This window comes from Paramisgurnus dabryanus, chromosome 17, assembly GCF_030506205.2.
Source record: "Paramisgurnus dabryanus chromosome 17, PD_genome_1.1, whole genome shotgun sequence".
NCBI classification, from domain to species: Eukaryota; Metazoa; Chordata; class Actinopteri; order Cypriniformes; family Cobitidae; genus Paramisgurnus; species Paramisgurnus dabryanus.
The window spans coordinates 19,299,036-19,314,429 of record NC_133353.1 but is presented as its reverse complement, the minus strand read 5'-3'; the positions used below and the strand labels follow the sequence as shown (position 1 = coordinate 19,314,429).

Here is a 15,394-nt window from a genome sequence, read left to right as displayed (position 1 = left end):
AGGCTTTCTCGCTGTCTATGTCTCTCTTGCTCTCTCTCTCTTATTCTGTCTTTCATTCTCTCTCTCTCGTTTTCTCTCTCTCTCATTGTCTCTCATTCCTCATCTTCTGATCATCCTTTGTCTTTTCTCTCATTTTTTCTTCCTCCCCCTCTGTACTGGGTATGTTTGTTATGTATGTGCCTGTGTGCACAAAAGATGGTGGAGCAAGGCCTCAGGAAACCCATGCTCTATGGCTTTTTCCAGTTGCAGCCATGTTTGTCCTCCCAAGAGAGATGAAATGATGTTAAACATATGGAAAACAGCAACCATCATCAGCATCACTATCTTAGCATTTTGTCCCTCAGCTGTACACTACACTTACGCATGCACAAGTAAAGTCCAGGACTTACTGAAATTCACTTGAGACACAGTTTAGTTTCCTTCAGTTAGTTCAGTCTTGGGTCATTGTTGGCTAAAGTTAAGCAAAGATTAAGTTTATTTTGCCAGAAATTCTATTTTATAACTGTACATTTTACTATCTTATATGTTAATACCAACATTGAACCATACAAAAATCTGCAAACAAAGTCCAATAGAAGAGAACGCATCTTTGGGAAAAAATATAACGTTCAAGATGCTCTATGTTCCTGGGTTTATAATAGTCCATGAAACATAAAACTCAGGATGACCTTGACCCTGTTTCAATTAGTTCTGTGTATCTGCAAGAATCTTGTTATACGATACACATACCATTACATGTTTTGCGATGCAATGTGTTGCAATACATTGTGTTAGTGTAAAGCGAGGCATTTTATTGGGATATTTCTTATTTTAGGGATATAATAGTATATAATTTTAGGAAAGCTGTCTTTGAGAACTGAAAAATCTAAAAGCTCTCCAAAGCGTTTCGTCATCTGCCTTCCTCAGGGAGAATGATACAAAACAAATTCAGAGCAGGTTAGATCATCATTTAACCACCTATTGATTATATACCATACAAATTGTTTATATTACTATATATTAAATAAGATTTTTTCCTTCATGACCATAACCTTCGATTGCAAGAATTTTAAAGACATGCGACTGTCACAAACCTTCACAGCTGTTCTATGACACCTCTCACAAGATGCTGGCAAATTACATTTTAACTGTGAGGTCTTCATTTAATCATCTCATGACGTCCTCTCCAGGTTTGCCTTTACCCTTTGCCACAGCAAAGAGAGGTCATAAAGGCGCTTGGAGGAACTATGTCGCTTACTGTGATCATTACCTGCAGTGTGCCGTCTTGCTGGTTTTATTTAAGTAGGCTTGACATGTTTACCTTCCCAAATCCATTTGTGTCTCTCAGGGTTTTAAAGGATTGTCAGTAGAGCAGAGGGGAGCAGAAGGCTGTGACTTTGGTGTTGTGTAGCAGTGCAGTCAGGCATCTCACATTTTTTGTAGGGATTAAACCAACAGAGACCAACAGTGTTTTTATCAATATTAAGTTTTGAATTAATCCTTCAGTCATTAAAGTCATTAAAGAAAGCACAATTGAACTATTTATAATTTTGAGCCTTTGTCTTTGTGACATTACCTTTCCCGTCTTTATTCTTTTGTATCTTGTTCAGAGTTCATTTTGTTTTAAGATTATTTAAGGCTTTATAAGCAACAGAAAGTGCAGTAACTTGGGCTTATGTTATATCCATCCAGTTGATTTGGAATTAGCTCTGTTTACTGCTCTTTTGTTGCCTGGTTGAACTTGATACCTGCTCAGTTCTAAAATGTCAGTTGTCCCAGTAGCTATTGGTGAAACAAGACAAGGCTCAATGTTCAATGCAAGCTTGATCAGTCACACTCTACGGGACTGCCTTTGTGGCTGACTTTTGGGACTGAGAGGCATCTCCAGCATATAACGTGCCAGAACAAGTTGTTTTTTACTTCCCTTCCATTATCTGTTGCTCCGAATAAGGTAAAAATAACTATCTGTAAAAGAAATATCTGCAAACACAAATCACACAAGACATATCTGCACAAATTTAGAACCCAGGTAAGTCGCATTATTTAAGCCTTTCATTATTTTGGGATGATTTTGTGTATAAAATCACAAAAAAATACTGCTGGGTTTTTACAGGCAGGGTCACATGTATTAGACTCATACTAAATTCTCTATTGCACTTCGTTAAAATGTGCATTGCACAGTCATCTTAATAGTTGTATGCGCTGTTATGCTGGCACATTGAGGGAATTTGTAAGTAAGCCCCTCTTCCGAAAGCACTTGCAGAATTCTGTGAGACAAATTGCCGAATACCAAAAGACATAGCAACGGGGTCAGCCCCGCCTCCTCACTAAGATTAAAGTTTTTGTATTTTCCTTGCTCAAAGTTGCTTTCAGATTGGTCTTAAGCGAAGACTCCTACATAGAAATTTTTAAGCTAAATTAGAAGCTCTCTTAGAGAATTTTAAGAAGCTTTAAGAATATGGGCCAAGATCCTTAGAAATTGATGAATTTGCGTTTAGTGTGTACACCCCTTAACAGTCAGATAGCAAAAAGCTTACACCAGAAAACAGTTAAACATTTTGCCAAGTCTTAAAGGCGGAGTCCATGATGTTTGAAAGCCAATGTTGATATTTGAAATCACCTAAACAAACACGCCCCTACCCCAATAGAATCTGGACCTTCTGTTGATAGACCCGCCCCACACATACGCAACCCGGCATTTGATTTGATTTGATTGGCTATAAGTGTGTTTTGGTAGTCGGCCCGTCTCCTTTTCCAAAGCGTTTTTCAAACATCGTGGACTCCGCCTTTAAGGGTCAAGATCTTTACATATTTGATCCGAAAAACTTGTCTGAAATTTTTGCATGTAAAAAAATATGACCTCATTGTGTCACGCTTACACACTGTCCCCAAAACTTTCGTTTGTCATAAAAAATTTGGATCAGGTAATTTTCTGAATTTTTCGTATCCAGCGTCTTGACATCAGAGGAACTGTACACACGAATGCCAAAATTAAGAATATGGTGTCTGAAAAGTTGACCCACATCGTCTTGCAGCACAAAGAATGACAAACAAAGTGAGGGATACAAAGAGACAGAATATAAAGACAGATAGAAAGTGTGATGGTCAGGTGTGGTAGCTCACACGCGAAATGTCGAAATGTGGCCTCTTTATTAAACTTATTCCAGTATTGAACTTGCACACACACCTAGAGAAGTGGAGAGCTGCAGCAGCCCTTATCAAGGAGGAACTGAGCAAGCTGCCTTGCTCAAGTTAGCTAAACAAGAGCTTGTTGCTATCCATTCTCAGTAAATGTGCTAACATTACAAGACTTCATTTTTTATTGTTGTGCAAATTTATTTGCAACTGATGAATTATAACCATACTGTGTGCAAGGTTTGTGTTTTGCTTCTACTGAACACAGCCATTTCACTGGATGTTTTGCCACTCAGTCCAACTGAGAGGAGTATGTTCCGCTGGGAACTTGACATTAGTGCATAAACTTGGTCTATACAATCAATGTATAGTGTTATGCAGTATTTTTTCTTTCAGTATGGACAGACAAACACATTGCTGAAAACTTGAGGTTAAGAGGCAGCGTTACACATTTACACACATATATTTGCATAAATGTCATTTCATCCTTTCTGTCAGTCCATTACTCACCTATCCTATTCTCGCCGAGTCTTGCTAAGCAAGCAGTGCCCACATCCTGTCAACAATCTTTCAGCACCTCAGAGGCATATCAATCGGGGTACCTGACATCTCCTCTCAAATACCACCCCCAACTGGCACTACCCACTACAGAAAAGCTTAGATTAGAAGACAGCGGAGTGACATAAAGCCCATTTGCCAGCGGCCTACACCCACCATTCAGCTTTATGCCAGCAGCAGATCAGAGCTTTTTGGCTGCCTGTTTGTTTATCTGTTCGGTATTACATGTGGAGTCTATATCCTCTTACACATTAGCATTGATGTCTAAATGTCAAACTCACTTAAGAGGTCATGCCAACAACTTTACTTCTGCTGACATGATGTTATAAAAAATATAGCTGTTTTTCAAATGTTCTCAGGATTATAAGCCATTTAGAATCAGAGAATTAGGGGGAACATAAGCACAGAATGTTTTGGAAAGTTACTTTTTGCTAATATAAAGCATGTGGCTGTCTCCTGTGATATAGGTTGAGTTTTTCAGTAGTGTGGTTTTGGGAGAACTGTTTGCACCAAACACAGCGAGCTGAGTCATGTGATGACAGAACTGCAATGCCTCGCCACAACATTCCTCACAAACACTTAAAAGCTTATTGGCACTCCATGTCCACTTATTTAAATAAGCATACATGCTCACACACTTCTATACTGTGCAGACAAGGACAAATAGATCTGACAAGAGCATTACAGAGGAGACTGTGGGAATGACATCAACGGCTATGACTCCAGCACCCTTTTTTGGGATGACATTCAAGATATACATTTCGACCCAACGTTCAGATGGGTCCTCCCACGTCTATGCCAAGAGTTAACTTTGTTCCCAACAAAATACATATATATTCATAAGTTCACAGTGCACTCATGTTGAACTGCCTTGTAGGAAGTTTGTAGCCAGGATTTTTCAAATACCAAGGACAATATTTATCTTAATTGTCAGTGCAGATTAGCTAGCCACTGGATTTTAGCATTTCAGTAGGATATAGGTTTAAATCTCATTGGTAGCCCTATTGCATCTCATATTGTAGGCTATTTGCTGCATAACTTTATCACTAGGGATGTAACGATACTTTGCCGCACGATACTTCGCGATACAAAAAAAAAATGCCACTGTGTTGCATTGTGCATGATGGGGATATTTATACGATGCCATTCTTTTAATTTTATCCTTTTAGGCTACTCTGCGCCAGCGTCACCTTTGTATCACCGCAGTAACACAGACATAGCTTGAATCACCCACAGCTTGAACTGAAGGTCAGCAACGTGACTTCGGTAGAAACTGAAATTGATATAGATAATGCCCCGTCATCTTTTTAGTCCAACGTCTGGCAGCATTTTGTTTTCATATCACTCGACGGGAATCTTAATCAATCGCACGGACGCGTACACCCACCAAAACATGTCGAGATGCGCGCTTCTGTCCGTTCAGCCGCATACAAAAGTCCAGGTGACGCCACGCGATTGAGATATCTTATGAAAACATAACAAAAAAAAAAAGTAAGTTTCTAAATAATAATGATAATCTTATTTTGACTCGTCAATATTGGCTCCTGTAGATGGACATCAGAAATGTTTTGTGCAAAGCAGGGAAATGGAAGCAGATAAGAGAGATGATGAGTTTAAGGGAAAAATCTCAATTAAACCTCTGTCAAGTCTATAGAATTACATTCTTGCTGAAAAAATCAACACATGTGTTATACTGTTCTGTATTTTCAGATATTAAATTAATATTTAGTCCACTAGCTGTAGGACACAGTTGGCAGTAACTATGACTGATATTATTTTAGTATAGCAGTCATAAAATGAATGGTTTCTTAAAATAGTGCTATAAAAATATTCTTGTAAAAAATAAGTTATTAATCATTATTATAATTGTATAATGTAAAATGCAAATGTGCAAGAAAAAATTTTAATTTCCAAACCTTTTATGCCAAACAATGTTCTTATGTATTTAAAGCGCTTTGAGAAAGCTATTTTTAAAGGCGGTATACAAAATAAATGTATTATTATTATTATTATTATAGCAGTTATCCTCCCTGCAAAAACTAATTTCTGTAAGGTAGCTCACCACATACAACCAGACCCCACTACCAATTTTTTTTAAGTGTATAAATAATATTATATTATTTTCATTATTTAAGTAGTCATATTTTTAAGCAAGGCTACAGGAAGTTCAGTTTTATCATGTAACTCTTTTAAACCTGATCAGCTAGTACTCTGCTAATGAGTGATTGATGAAATATGTTTTCACAATCATTTAACCCACCACGGGCAATCAAAAAGTTCCTGTTGCAAAACTGTCATTATTTTTAATACACGTGAATGTACTTATAATGTAATTGATGTAGTATTTTCCAGTTTTTTTTTTTGGTTTGTATTACAAATGAACTACAGTGGTATACTGAAGCGTGGATTATTGTAAAACCCACCCACAGCAAAAACAGATTTGTCTAGTTATCAGAAAGACCAATTAGCAAATTAGTCTTGTTGCTCTCTCAGTTCTTTTAAGATGGTGACAGTGTAAAAAATCTCTGAACCTGACCTCTCTAACTTTCCTAGAGGTCTGATTTGTGCTAACACAAGCTCACTGGACCTGTTATGAGGCACTGCATGCTCTGAGCGTGACTGTAGAGCATTTGATGCCAGTGCCAGTAGTCGTAATTTGCAGGTGGATTGAGACTCCAACAGTCAACAATGACTAAGGCCCAAGTAATCTATAGCTTTAAAGTAATTGCAGGTTACTCCTTACCCTCTCTTGCCCATCAGAAAGCACAATCATGCCACAACAAACTTCTTCAAGAAGAGAAATATACTGTTTGACCCCAAGATTTTTTTGTACTAAAGTCCATGGCTTATGCCTACCCATAGCTAGTTTGTCATTTATATAAAAAGAGCTCATCTTTCACTCTTTGTACATGAATGCTAAAAAATATTATTTAGACAAAACTTAGCCATGTAGGCAACTACTTTTCTGTTCAAAACGCTGTAGTACAAGCACTACATTATTGCAGAAGCATTTGCCTCCCTTTTTGAAATTTATGGCCAATCTTATTTTGATATTTCTTTTCTTTCTCATTATGGTAGCATTCACCTGTAACTTTCTTTAGAAATAAAACAAGCAATTTGAACTCTGCTGAAGTCTGTGAACCTTTAAGAATGCCACTGTTTTATGTTTATTTCTGTGACATTAGCATAACTTTTATTCAGGTGATGAGTGGGGGGAAAGACGAATAATTGCTGGTATGTAAATCTCTAATGCAACATGCTAAAAGGTGCAGCTAAGGCCATCACTTCGACAAACAATCAGGCTGCTATTTAAGAGGACAAATTATAGGTTGGTCTGGGCCTGAGGATCAAAATAAAATGTCAGAGGAGAAGTTCACAAACAAGAGTCGCATTGGTTAAAAGACAATGGCTCAGGGTTCCAAACACTCTGTTGGCAAGAAAGCCTAGTAAATACGATTCTGACTGCTTATTGTTGCTCAAAAAAGCATATGTAAGCCTGAAAATTCATTTGAATTTTACATGGCAATGTGTCAACTGTCAAGGTTACGTTTTGTTAACTGGGTATTCTTTTGATAATATATTTTTTTATTAATAGATAAACATCTGTAGTGATTAGTTATATAAAAAGCTTTTTTCAGATGCCACATGGACTGATCTTCTAGCTTCTGTTTTTAAGTTTTTTTATGCGTTTCTGTAAGCATGTATGAACTTTAAAAACATATGGCGTCCATGTGCGCGAGTACTGGCGTCTCCGTGTAAACAACGCGGCGCTCATAAAAAAACGGTGTCACGTGTAAAGCCGTATGGAATTGCTTTGCATGTAAACAATATATGAAATCATTTAACAGCACACACTTAAAAGATCCTGCAATGCAGCCTTACTGAAAGTTGCCATGAAGGATCCTAAAGTGAAAAACCGTGTTTAACAATGCGAAAGTTTTTTTTATCCAAAGCGTGCAGTCTGCTAAGGTCGCTTATGTAGGCTGAACTGCACAAGCCATAAGCATATTACATGATAGCAAATACAAATGAGGATAAACTACTTACTTTAGGAATATATCCTCCTCCAGTGCGTCTTCCATTGTTCTTCTTCTTAGGTAACATTAACGTTAAAGATAAACGCTTCTCTTCCTTAATGTCCAGACATAAATTAAGATCTTCCTCACGTGTGTGTATACATTTTATCATCCAAACATGCAGTAAAGTCTTTAAATCTGATAAAACTTTATGCTTTGTTTGTCATTGTTTGAACTGTTCGTCTGTTCATTACCATGTTAACAGCGGGTACCACCTGTGGGCGTGACCACATTAGAGAAAATGAAGTCAGCCAGGAAAAACTGTACTCTCTTTACTTCAATGCAGATTATATAAACAGGCAATATTTGTTTTTGATTATAATTAGCTTGTTTAAAAGTAGACATTTCAGGCTTTCTTTGGATATGTGTATCATGTTTGTGTGACGAGTATTCGCAGAGTTTCAATTGATTTTTGTTACGTGTTTTAAAAAACAGCTGGCAGTGACAGAAATGTCTGAATGCGCACCCTTTTTATTTTCTTTATTTGACAAAAACACAAAGATTTGTTGTTATTGTGAATGTACACAAATTAAAGAAGACCCTTCACAGTTTCAAATGATGTCAAACACATAAGTGTATGATTATTAATGACAGAGTATTTTAAGTTGATTCTGTTATGATAAGGAGAAAACACGTCAAAACGCAGCAGTGCAAAAAATAACTAAATCTGTCACTTGTTGCGAGCAGTTAGAAAGGCGGCTATGTCCAGTTTGTGTGCATTGGCTGAGAGTGCACTGAAGACCACCTCTTAAGAGCACACCAGTACTTAATGCTTTAAAATTGCTTGTATTTTTTATTAAATTATTTTAGCAGCAAATCTGTTTTCAAAATGACTGGTACCATAACCAGGGCGATTATCAGGCGACCTCTAGTATAAATCTATAAAAAAATTAAACCTTTCCACTGTAGCTCTTAAATCTTGTTCACAGTTTTTGATTATGTCAAGTTTGATAATACAGAAGTTATATACAGATTAATTTTATGATACCTTTATACTTTTATTGTGTTTAGTCCTGTTTGGAACTTGAATACGCCTGATTACTTTGTGTTAAAATAATGACTTTTTTGAGTTTTTGAGTAAACTTGACTTTGTGGCTGATCTTATACTGATTGTTATCTTGCGTAAACATGTCTAATGTCAATTGGACCTGTTTGCTGAGAACAAAAAAAATTGGCTAATTATGTCTGTTAGTTACGTAAAGAGATTTGGTGTTAGAAGTCCTACACTGGGTGACTATTATGGGTAAAACATTGCCCATAATACAGGAAAGGAACAAGATTTTTGCTGACTTGACTTATACACATCCGGAGTGTGTCGCAAATGGGTGTTTCTGGTTGCATAATTGTAGGAATGTGTAGATGTGTTGGTTGTCTACATCACAGTAAGGAATAAGTTAAGTAACAGGTTCGTATACTTTAAACATGATACTTTTATGTCATTGCAGGAAACTAGTTGCATTATCTATGCCTCTCTATGCTTAACATTTTAATGACATGTGATTATCACATTATTACATTTGATCGCCTTTAAAAGTTTTTTTAAAAGTGCATCCCTAGAAACTAAATAAAGTAATCAGATAATACTGCATAAAAGTATCAGGTTTATACTACGGCTGGGATAAACGATTATTTTTTAAACAATTAATCTAGCGATTCTTTTTTCGATGCATCGATTAATCTAACGATTGATTTTGTCAGTCCGATTCGATTCTCGATTATCTCCCCATTAATTAACTAATAGCAATTTATACATGTTGATTTACATATCTGAATGTAAACATTTCAATATATGTTTATTGCTCTTAAAATTTCAAAATAAAAAAAGACTATACAAGTGCAAAATAATGCATTCTTAGTCAGAGGTAGCATTCAATAAAGCATTTGCAGTGCATACTGTGCAGTTAAGTAACCGTATACAAATCTCAAGTTCAAATTACTTTATTTTACATGCATTTATGAGCAAAACCTCTTCAATGTGCCTTTTGATGGTCAGTGTAATTTTTATAACTTGATTTGTTTAATCCACATTGTTTTCGTGCTGTTCTAGTCCATTTAATGACAGATATAAACACAATTATAGACTTAAGAAGCACATATATTATTAAATCTCTTTCTCTTAAAGCAACACTATGTAGTTTTTTTACCTTTAAATAATGTCTCTAAAATTATTTCAGTGATAGAACAACTTTTAACGGAAAAAATTGTACTGTTTCTGCAACCTGAGCAGCCTCCTAGCTGCTACAAGCACACTCTGAAAGTGGCGGTGGAGGGTAGGAAACACAGCCCCGCCCCTCCCCCTGCCTGCAGAAGAGTGTCTGATACCAGGCACTGTTGCACTTTTCAACCACATGGGGGAGCTGTAAGTCATTTTTACATGGAAACTACATAATGTTGCTTTAAGTTTGTTAAGATAGATTAGGACTCATTTACTGCTGGACAGAGAGTGAATTGCGTTGCTACTACTCTACTGCGCCGCCTTTTTGGGTCTGACGAATCGATGTGCATATTTTGCGTCTACGTATTTTTTGCGTCGACGTCTTGTCCCAGCCCTAGTTTATACTTAAAAGTACTGTCACTTTAAATGGATCAAATATATTGTTACACATGTATTATATTTCTCAACTGCTTTTATTTATTTAATGTGTAAAAGACTTTTACTACTATAAGCAGGGCATTCTGAGATAATTTTGTTTTAACATTTCTGTTTAAGTGCAAGAAAACAAACTCAGTTGGCATTTGCTTGTACTATATCAAGCTGTCTGAAACCTTGACATGCTGATTGAGCTCACACTTTAAAGGTGCGCACAAACAAAAGCTGTCAAACAATGCGTGAGTAAAGTGTTGAATTCTTAAATATTTAAATTGTCCAATTGGGCCAGTAACTGTCGCATCGCTGCTAACAACACACTTTAATTATCCTACCAATAGTGCATGGAGAAATCCCTTATGTTGCAGTAAATTAGGTAACTATGTAACAAAATTCCAGCAACGTTGGTACGAAAAAGCACCTTTTAGAGCAGTGTCTAATTTTTTTCACCAGTGCACCCCTGTCTATTACACCACGTTCCAAATTATTATGCACATGCCATTTTATCATTTTATATTTATTTTTCCAATACAGTCAGTACGTTTACACATTTTATTTTACTCTCAACACTTATATGACAGTGTGGATGTTATTCTATTTAATTGAAATAAATATGTCAAAATATGCTATTCCAAATTATTATGCAGAATGCACTTTAATCAAATTTATAATAATATAACGGATTATAATGACCCAAAAACAGATATCTTTCAAATGTGTTCCACGGACACAAAACAAACATTGTCCAAAAAACAAACACAATGTAAAATAAATAATGTATTTACACAAGTTACATAAAAATATATGAGCATATCTTTGACATGACTTTAACTCTCCCATTAATTAAACTTGTAAGTAAGTATAGGTTTTGTCTTTATTTCCCTTGAAGACACTAGTATTGCATCCGTAAATTGATGTTTCGATTTATAGTGCTGTCCACCTCACAGATCTAATGTATATAATGATATAATGATGCACCACAGGCTCTTAAATAGGACTAAGGAGGATGGTGGTAATACCTTGATTTCTTTCTTATTTTATGCCCATATTAATTAAAATAGTCAGTGATGTTTTTTGCAGCATGGGATGGTGTATTATCCCCAATGAAAGTAAATTTGTTTCAGAAGACATGATTCCCTTTATATCCCATTGTGTAAAAACATTTTTTTAGGAACTTTGCATATCTTCTAGATGCCCTTTTGACCCCCCTCAGGGACCCTAAAAGGACCTACCATCTTACTTCCCAATATTTCTGTCCAAATCATTACTCTGCCACCTCTCCCTAATGTTACAGTCTTGATTGAATTGGCTATTCACCAACAATACAGAATGACATCCATCTACATTATTCAGTGTATTATGGCATGTCAATGAATACTGTGTGAAAAAACTGTGTGAAAATAGTCTTCTTGTTTTCTGAGCTCACAGCAGATGTTTCATTTTTGCAAGTTTTGGTTTGGGGGAGGGGTAGAAATATAGCTTTATGTACTAAAAGATCCCTTATTAAAAGAGTTAATGGGATTCCAGAGACACCAACATGTTTAAATACATGTTTACTCCTTAACAGTGACTTTTTATTGCTGCCTTTTCTTAATATTTTCCTAAAAAATATTAATATTTGACTTATATACACTCCTACCTTTTCTGTCACTGGGGCTGTACCCTTTCAAAAAGTACAGCTTTGCACCTAAGGATTTCATTTTAGTATCTCAGAAGTACATTCTGGGACCAAAGAGATCTTATTAGTACCTCAAAAATACATATTAGTATCTCAAAGGTACGTATTTGTACTACATTTTTACATATCTGTACCTAATGGTCCATACAATTACCTTTTTAAAGGGTGCTGCCCCACTGACAGCTAGGGTACATATTTTGACTTTTTTCTAACAATTTAGGTCCTTAAGGTATGGTAATCTACAAATGATTGCATTCTGTTTTGTATTTCTGTAAAGGTATCAAATGGAAACTTAGGGTACAGCCCCAGTGACAGAAAAGGTACAGTTTTGTACCTTTATTTCTGACAGTGTAGTCAAATCTTTCTGTACTAGATCCACCAAATATAAATTGTTATAGGGAGTAATTTGCTTTTTAAGATAATGCGCACATTTTGTCTTTAGAAAGATCTTTTTCATATGCATATTGTAGAAGAACTACAACTTTCAAAGTGTTTAAGTATCTTTTAACATTTTACTTTCATTTAAATAGAATTGCATCCACACTGTCATATAGGTGTTGATGGTAAAATAAAATGTATAAACTTACTCACTGTATTGTAAAAATAAACAAAAATGGCATGTGCATAATAATTTGGAACGCGGTGTAGTATAGATATTAACCATACACTAAACATTTTCATTGAATTTACTTTTTTTATAAAATCTTATTTGCTTTTCACATTTGTCTCATGATTTCATAACAGTAATCACACTTAATAACCAAAGGTTCTGCACAATAACCTGACTAAATACGCTGAGCCCAGTGCACACCCGTTACACGCCCATCTTATTTAGTTCCTTTTCACAGTGCTCATTTATCCAATTGGAATATCTGTATTAAACTGCACCTATTTCATTGTGCATTTAAAAAAAACTATGTTCATTTGTGTATATGGTAATACAATGTGTTTGCTCGGTTTATGGTTAAAAAAACATTATTCTCCACATACCGTACATTTTTGTAGCTCCAAATTTCCCTGTCTTCCTGAAATGCACTGATTTTGTACAAAACTAATCGATTTGAAAAGCGCTGTTGTCCCTGATTGGCCAGCTAATCTGTACATTGTGATTGGCCTGAATACCCCTGACGTCAGCCGGAAATGTGACGGTTCCTACTATGTTTGAAAGATTCGGTCACAATGCAATGCTAATAGGAGTTAATTTGCAGGCTGAGTCCGAAGCAGTAGAAATTATGATAATGTCGGTCCTTTCTACATCATCAATCCCAGGAGGTAAACTGTTGCCTACAATCTGTGCGTTTGTTGTAGTCCAAGGGAAGAGATTTGCATTGGAGACGATAACTCACGTCATCGTTTACTTTGAGGTATGTACCTTTTGCATATTGTTATGCAAAACGTTAACGTGTAAAATCGTGAATCAGACCATAGTTGCTCTTTAAGACTATGAGAAACAAATTCTATAATTTCATCAATTAAAACTGAATTTTTGAATTTTGCCTTTATAAGTCCAGGGAAATTAACTACCCTGTCTTTGATTTTTGTGGGTTATGCATAATGATTATGATGGTGTTAAATGTACAAGATTTTAATTTTTTTTAAGAAAATGTCAGTGAAGCAAATGTACGGGTATATAATATTTATAATAACTTGATTCTTTAAAAGTTTTATGTGACTGCACTCCTGAGGACTGCTTTAATTTCGCTTAACTGTGTATACTAACAATAAATCTTAAAGACAAAATGTTGAGTCAAAAGTGTCCACTAAAGCCTCGTTTCTCTTGGGAACGTAAGGTATTTTCATAATTTACAGGGAATCCAGAATGTCTGTGTTTTTCTCCAACCACCAGCATAAATGTTTCCGGCAGAATTACCTACATTGATTCTGCATCAGTGAAGCATCTTTCTAAAAACTTGTTTTTACATTAGTGAACAATCCATTTGTGACCAATGCATTCATGACCTCCTTTTTTAAAATGGTTATATTTTTAGTGTTTGTTATTTAACATGGATATCTTGTCTCTTAAATATATATATTTTTTTGCTTTGTGTGTATTTTTATGTATCATATTCTGTATTTTTATGTAAGTTAGGTTTTTGTTGCTATTAAAAGCACTCATTTCTGTTTTGATGTTTGTGTTTGGAATCTTGATCTTCAAAACTGTCATTGTCAAAAGCAATTTCAGTGGTTGCTTTTTGATTGGATTCTTCTGTCCTTGCCCTCATTTCTTGCATTTGCGCTCACAGTTGTGTTTCATTTGCACAACGTGTTAACTAATTAGATTAATTAATCAAGGTTGATTAATTTGAGATGCAACAACTGACTGAGCAAGGGGGCCAACATAGGGAAGAAAGCTTGTGCTGCACTCCTCGTCTGAACTAGACCGAAAGATTTGACAATGCATCAGAAATTGACAACAAAAGACCGTCTTAGTAGCTTAGAAAGCCAGACGATTTGTCAAGAGGACAATGGATCTTTTCAAAGCTAAGTCAGTTTTTATTGTTTGGCGACAATCTGGGCCCTATTTTAACGATCTAAGCGCATGTTAAGCGCACGGCACATAGTCTAAATGGGCGTGTCTGAATCCACTTGTGCTAATTTAACGATGGGAAAAATGGTTTGTGTCTAATAGGGTTGTATTCTTTCAGTCATGTAAATGGAAGGATAGCCTACATGATCAGTGTAATCTCAAAAAATAATTAAAAAATATGCAAGAAAAGGTTTTTACTCTAAAAATACTTTATTTGTAACAAACAGGAGCTAAAGAATTTACAAACGTGTGCAGAGCTGAAACGTTTCAGCACTCGAACAGCGCCATGAGTGTTTTGAAAAGCATTACTTAAACAACGTGGCGCTAAACCTGGAAATGTTAATTGCACCGGGTTAAAACTAGCAAAAACACTTTTGTGGCAGAAGTATGAAAGGGCCTCTTGGCTTATGTCTGAAAGCAACGTTTTTTTTTTTTTTTTTCATTTAATCATAATTTTATTTATGAGATTAGAGTATTGAACTTTTGTTAACAAATATCATTTTGTGTTTGTCATCAATTCAAATCTATGAATCTATGCAGTTAGTTTTAGATGCTTTGTGTGAGGGAAAGTATATTTTAGTTGTTATTTTCAAAAATGTTACTTTCCATTTATTCTTCATCATTCACCCTTTCATTTGGATTATTCATCATTTCAAATTGGCATGTCAAGATTAATTAAAATAGCGCCAACTCAATAAACTTCATGAAATGCAACAGAAATTTTCTAAAGTCAAACGTTTGCTTTAGTTTTAAATATAAACAAACATTGCTAGACAGTAAGGGACCACATTCTGAATCCTTTATATTTAAAATTTAATTATATTTTTTCGGTTTTATGCATGGATATGTACGAG

At 35.5% G+C, this 15,394-nt stretch overlaps 1 protein-coding gene across 2 annotated transcripts in view; it reads left to right on the top strand.

Moving 5' to 3' along the window:
• The window catches only part of babam2 (BRISC and BRCA1 A complex member 2), a 409,020-nt gene that overhangs the window by 237,120 nt on the left and 156,506 nt on the right, over positions 1-15,394 (top strand). The gene's annotated exons all lie outside the window — the stretch shown is intronic.